The following is a 6,859-nucleotide window of genomic DNA, read 5'->3' as shown; positions in this document are numbered from 1 at the left end:
AAACCCCAACTTTCAGATTTTTATACACCCTCAGAGGGACAAAAAGATCGAGAATACGTATTTATTATCATGACCATGACCATGGTCATTTTTGGTTTTGCGATTTCAAAATATTAAACATTTACTTTCTTAAATAAAATGGAAAAGATCTATTACAGCCCAAGCGGTTATTGGAAGGGTTATTCGGCGATTAAAAAACTCGCGAAAGCAGCCAAGGTGTCTGAGGATGAGGCTAGAAAATGGTTACAAAAACAAGCTATATGGCAAATTTATCTACCCCCTCCAAAGTATATTCCGAGAGCAAAATTTGATATTACTGTCCCAAATGAGGTTCATCAGGCTGACCTTTTATTTTTACCCTATGACAGAATCGGGCGTAAGACGTATAAGTATGCGCTGACTGTCGTTGATGTTGCGAGTCGATATAAAGAAGCCGAACCCCTAACAACGAAAGACAGCGTCGAAGTGGCGGCCGCTTTTTTACGTATTTACGACCGTAGCCCATTGAAGTTGCCCAAACGTGACCCTCCACCACGAAATGAGTCGCTTTGCACCGGAGGTCGATTTTTAGTTATTGGTATATCATAAATCTGCAATAAATGACCTTTACAGCGAAAAAAAAAGTTTGTAAATCGGATGATTCTGTGAAAAGTTATTGTGATTTGAAGTTCTAAAGTCGCGAAAGTAACGAACTGAGAAATCAAGGCCGAAAAGTTTTGGAACATGTTCATAGCAACCACATACTTCTAAGCAAGATATGTTCATGAAATTTGGCACACACATAGTTAGTGGCAATATCCACAATTGCACAAAATTTGGAAGAAAAATATTGAGTGTATTTGATTTTATTCAAATAAGAATTTTCTAATTTTTTTGGAAAGAATTGCAACTGAAGTATTAGTATACTTACTTTTTAATCAGTTCAACATGACTAAAAACCTTCCAGTTTTAAGATCAGTTTTGTTGTGGTGTTGTTTGTGGTCCAATTACTATGAAACTTTTGCTATGTACAGTATGTGTACTAAAATTTATGCCAGATTAGAGGTAAAAAATGCTAAATCATGATGCCGAATCATGTGATTGTTGTAATTCAATGTGCTCACTGGCTTAGTGTGCTTGTGATATTACCATAATCCATACAACAAGCACAACAAAATAACAAAAAAGATCCACACAACAAAACTGCTCATACAAAAGGTACAAGTTCATGTGTGTTTTATCCCAGCATAGCATCAAATGAAATACATTTCATAATCCAAATGAACACTTCAAACACTTCATCTGCAAAGAAAACCTACTTGTCAAACCCATACTTCACACAATAAAGACACACAACCTCATCAAACAAACACTCAATCTGCTAAAAAAAAAAAAAAAAAAAAAAAAAAATGTGCAGATATGTGGCACAGGTAATCAATTCTTGTGGTACAAAGTGTCATCAGGGTGGATGGTGTTGATATTGAACCTTCTTCCTCCACTCTTTTTTCTCCACCGGTGGTGTCAGTATGTTCCAAAAATGCATGGTTTATCCTGAAACAGTTTGTTACGTAATACTTCTTTATCTCTTTTCATTTCCTTTGTTTTGAATTATTTTCTATATTTTCTAAAGTTTATTCATTAATGCCTTAAATATCAACAGTAATTTCAGTTTTGTACATTTACATCACAGCTTTCATTCTTTACACAGGACTTTACAAAATGCTTTACTTCTAGTTCTATGTATTTTATCAGAAAATAAAAAAAAGAATACACTTATGATTGATATATATATATATATATATATATATATATATATATATATATATATCATAATATAATCAGACAAAGCAGTTTACTGATAATAAAAGTATGAAATAGTGATTATTAATGCTGTATCACTATGAGTATCAGTGTGCATATCAGTGTGCATGTGCATGACATGCTGCAATCCATTAAGTTACTTTATGCATAGTGGCATGTCAAGCACATGCACACTTATATCATTTATGTAAATGTCTGTGCAAAAGTTTACAATTCCATACATGTACATCTAGACAAAGTTTGTAAAAAGAAACTAAGTTTGCACACTTCATGGTAAATTTATACTATAAATCATAGTACATTAACAGTTGACTCACTCACTCATAGATAGTTCACCAGCAGACAGTTCTTTAGTTGACAGTGTAGTTAGTTTGGTGGTGTTGCCTCTCCTTCTGATGACATGACTTGCCAGCAGTGATATCAGAATTATTCATTGGTGTACAGGCAGGCATATAAAGTACCATCATATCTTTCAGGGCTGAAAAAGAAATTGAACTATTAGTAATACTGTTAGTATTTACTGTTGACACAACTCTATATTTATTTAAAACAACACACACACACACACACACACACACACACACACACACACACACACACACACACACACACACACACACACACACACACACCAACCTGACACACATTCACATAAAATATCCATTGAAGCAAATTCTGTGAAACTGAAAACTGTTCATAATGTCATGCCCCTGAACCTCCCCTTGCTCAGTTAAATGGTTAAACTGTGAAGGGACAGTGTATGTGTGTGTGTGTGTGTGTGTGTGAGTATGTGACTCACTGTGTGACACACATTGTGTATGTATGTGTGTGTGTGTGTGTGTGTGTGTGTGTGTGTGTGAGTGACATGTATACACACTGTGTCACACATTGTGTGTGTGTGTGTGTGTGTGTGTGTGTGTGTGAGATCTTTTAATTTACATTCTGTTAATTTCCTCAGATTCACTTTATTCTTTTAATCATTTTTATTCCACATGTCAAACAGTGAATTCCTGTTCCAATGTAAGACAATAAATCAGTCTTGAGTCAATCATTGTCAAATAAATTATTATCAATTGATTATACCATCATTACATTTCAGTATTTGTCAATGTGGGTAAAATAAGAAAGCTTACCTTCAGACACTTCAGCTATATCCAGTCCCCCAGTCACTTTGCTTGCACATTCCTTGTGTGAGCTGTGAGAAACCCAGGTCTATCACTTCAGTGCAGCAAGTCAGTTTCACTTGTTTCCATGTCAGTCACAACACTGATGGCACCTGGTGCATGTGATTTCGGCAATTACAGGCGAAGGCTTCCAATCTTTCTGTATCTAGTGCAAATGTTGATTCGTCATCTACATCAAAATTAATATTATTGTTGATGAAAACTGAACGACAATCCTGCGTCGTCTGCTTTCGAAATCAGCGTTGCCTTCGTGTTCACTGAGATCGATTTCATGAACGGTCAGTTCCATCAATGAAGTACTGGGTTAGAAACTCACAAATGTCGTCTTCTTCATTGAATGGCAAAATGTGTGCAGCGCAAGTGTATCTTGTCAGGAAATCGCCAAGTCAATCTTGAAAACGTGCTTCCGAACCCTGCGACCATGTTTATTTGAGCTAGCGTGCTGAATGGCTGGTTTCGTCACGTGGCCTCTCTCGGCCAATGACAGAGGGGATTTTCCTTCATAGTGACGCATTGTTTACGTAGTGTATCCTTATTTTGAAAGCGACGATTCGCTCGTAGTTAAAAAATCAACCAATGAGAAGAACATAGATTGAAAGAGACGGAAATGACCTTTAAAACAATGTATGATTCGACCGGTCGATTCCAAGAGATGACGGAGGGCAAGCTTGTCAAAGTTGATCGATTTCGCGAAGTCATAGGCGATCAGAATGACGGGTTAGGCATTTTAAGCACACTTTTAAGGCAAAAGAAGACACAGTTATGCCTAGATACTTCAATGTGAGATAAAAGAAAGCCTAAAGTATACTATGAAGTCAAAATCTGAAAATCGACAACCTGACCCCCACCCGCCTAAAATCGCCGCTAGCGGGAAAGTTGGTCAGGGACAAAGCGACTCATTCCGTGGTGGAGGGTCACAAACTTCTTCAGGTAGATCCTGGCCGAGAGTTTATGGGTGCTGTGAACAAAATTTTTAAAAAAGTAAGGCGTGGAAAGGCTATTGTAGAAAGATTTAATCGTACGCTGGCAGAACGATTGTTCAGTCATCAATATGTGGCTGAAATGAAATCGCCGAATCGATCAACAGAATGGGTCACTAGATTACCGGCTGTTGTGGCTGCATTGAATAATGAGGTGACGAGACTTATAGGTAAGAAACCGTCGGTCGCAATAAAGGCCAAATCGGTAGAAGCCGAATCCTCTGCACCGACTAAAGATGATAAAGGAGAGTTACCGCGTGATGCGCAAGTTCGGTACTTGTATGAGCCCAGTGAGCTCGAGGGTGGAGCTCGCAAACGAGCAACGGATCCCGTTTGGTCTCTTAAAGTTTATAATATTAAGCGTATGATGCCCGGCGATCCTATTCTTTATTATTTACAAAATGGCCCATCCAGAGGGTTTGTACACGAAGAGCTTATGGTTGTTCCTCACGATACAGAAATACCATAGTGCCCGTAGGCGTAAGATGTAATACCATCATCTAGCCAATATCGTTTGGAATCGTACGGTGAGAGTGATGTCTTCATTTGCTTGATCGTGTACATCTTGTGCTTATACGATCTGAACGTTCTCATACAATTAGTAAATTGAACAGATCGATCAATACACTCCTTATACATATCGGGTTCAATTTCATCCTTCACCACACATTTTTTTATGCCCTTGGCTTTCTTGATAACTGATCCATCATCCGCTACAACCGAATACATCTTCGAGCGCAAGCCGCAGAATTGTCGGATCGGTTTACATCCGAGCTCACTTTTCATGTATCCTGGCACTTTCTCTATCGATTTATCGTACAATCGATGATCTTTTGGAAAATTACTACGGTCATGTACATTATCATCCATACCAGCGATAAAATCCTCACATTCTACGTGGAGAATGAATGAATCGGTATCAGTATATAACAACCTGCATCCATATTTTTTCTTGTAGTGGTTGTAATACAAATCATACATGAGATACTTGGATAGGTCGAGAATGGCCATCCCGATATAGATAGGTTTATTGAGCACAAGCTTATTTTTTTTGTAGTGAATCGCTAGAAGTTTCTCGTTGATGATCATATGATCGACATAAGCCGGTTTGTTTATTAGTTTGCGTGCCTTGTCCTCTTCATCTAACTTGAATAATTTGATATTCGTTCTCATTCTGATATTTTCCATAGTTTTACCAAATACCGAGTTGTTCATTAATTTATACAGATCTTTATTGGCATCGTTAGTAGTGGCTTGTCTCAGTTTGGTGTTCATCAATATATAGGGCGCCATCCAGGGACTTTGATTAAACTTTAACACTTTTGTGATTTTAGTTACTTTCATGCCAAGTTGCGTGTATAGCTTGAGATTTCTATAGTGAACGACATAACCAACCTTATTCCATAGATTCGGAACTAATTTTCTCGTTTCCTTTCCGCGCATCTCGAGTTTTTCACGAAGGCGTTGTTGATAGGGTGAGAGGTTTTCGAGTTTTATTTCTATTTTCTCAGGAGCTAGGGGATAATCGTTATGTTCGTCGTGTAATTCCTTAGGGTACTCGATATCACACTCCACAATATATCCCGTCTCATCATCGTCGGGGTGATTTAGAATCTTTTCGAGATTGACATCGTTATCCCAGATAAATCCACCCGTGGGTAAAGCTTGTAACATCGCCCAACCATACAAGTTGTTCGCGTCGAGATACATGATATACGAATCCGTTTTTTCAGGCCTGTAATCTTTCATATACTTGTTATTAGCCTCCGCGTATCTTCTTACAGTCATACTGATTCCACCACGTATTCCCGCCTCTATCATGTTATATTGTTCGATGTCCGTCAACAGTTCGAGTTCTATTCCCGTACTCTTGAGTAAAGCATCCCAAGACATTCCGGGAAGCGTGTAATAATGAACAGGATCGAGATTATGAGTTCGCAAACACGTATTTCTAAAATTCTGGAACACATCGGCAAGTAACAGCACATCAGTGACTAAGTACAGATCGTTATAATCACCCAGATTCTTACATTTAAACTTCTTCCACACATTCAAGGCATGCTTGTGGTCACTTTCTGATATATCCGTGTTGTTAAGTTTACTAAAGAAATGACTTTTCTTTGGTAGTTGTGTATCTTCGTATTTACTCCAATCGGTAATATATTCGTACGGAAAGACTCCTTTTCTCGTAACGAGCTTGAACTCCTCCTCATCTGTGAAATGTTTGCGCGTTAAAAACTTCTTATCATCCGGAAGGTTCTTCGCAAGCTGGTCGAGACTCGAACTCAAGAATGCGAAACTATCTAAAAACTTCAACCTTCCCCAACTGAATGTGATGTACTTCTCTTTATTATTCGCGATACACGTAATTCTACCACTACCTTTGTTCGCGAGCTCCGAAATGATCGCGTGAGAGTCGTAACCTTTGAGGTTGTGAAATAATATCGGCAACACAAATTCGTCGGGTTTTATTCTCAATTTAAGATTACACGATGCATGCGCGGCACCTCTATAGTTCCCTGTGATATGGTCATGATCTCTTACTTTATCATTTGCGAGTAGTTCCCCTCTACATATCCAACAAACTCGTTCGTTTTCAAACGATTCGTTATCTTTTTTGGTCATCTTTATTGGAACTGGTTTTTTCAATTCCTTGACAGTATGATAATATATTATTCGAAGTTTTTCGAGAAAATGACTGACCGCATTCTCACCACGAAATAGTTGCAGTTTGTACGCCCTTGCATCAGACCTAACATGCACAAACCCGTATGACGAGATGATGTGTTCGCTTTCTTTGATGGTCTTATTCGAATCGGAATCGTCTTTTATTTCTTTACAAATCGCCTCAAAATCAGCATATATCACATCACTAACTTGCATTTGATTTTGAAA

At 38.1% G+C, this 6,859-nt stretch overlaps 1 long non-coding RNA gene across 1 annotated transcript; it reads right to left on the bottom strand.

Moving 5' to 3' along the window:
• Positions 1-530: 530 nt before the first annotated feature.
• Positions 531-3,562, bottom strand: LOC143300455 (uncharacterized). Its single transcript, XR_013057654.1, has 3 exons — positions 2,934-3,562; positions 2,122-2,278; positions 531-1,530 (listed from the first exon to the last, which is right to left on the bottom strand). It is a non-coding gene; the product is annotated as an uncharacterized LOC143300455 (long non-coding RNA).
• Between the last annotated feature and the right edge of the window lie 3,297 nt (positions 3,563-6,859).

Source organism: Babylonia areolata, chromosome 26, assembly GCF_041734735.1.
Source record: "Babylonia areolata isolate BAREFJ2019XMU chromosome 26, ASM4173473v1, whole genome shotgun sequence".
Taxonomy (NCBI): domain Eukaryota; kingdom Metazoa; phylum Mollusca; class Gastropoda; order Neogastropoda; family Buccinidae; genus Babylonia; species Babylonia areolata.
The sequence above is the reverse complement of the archived record's forward strand: the minus strand, read 5'-3'. Positions and strand labels throughout refer to the sequence as shown.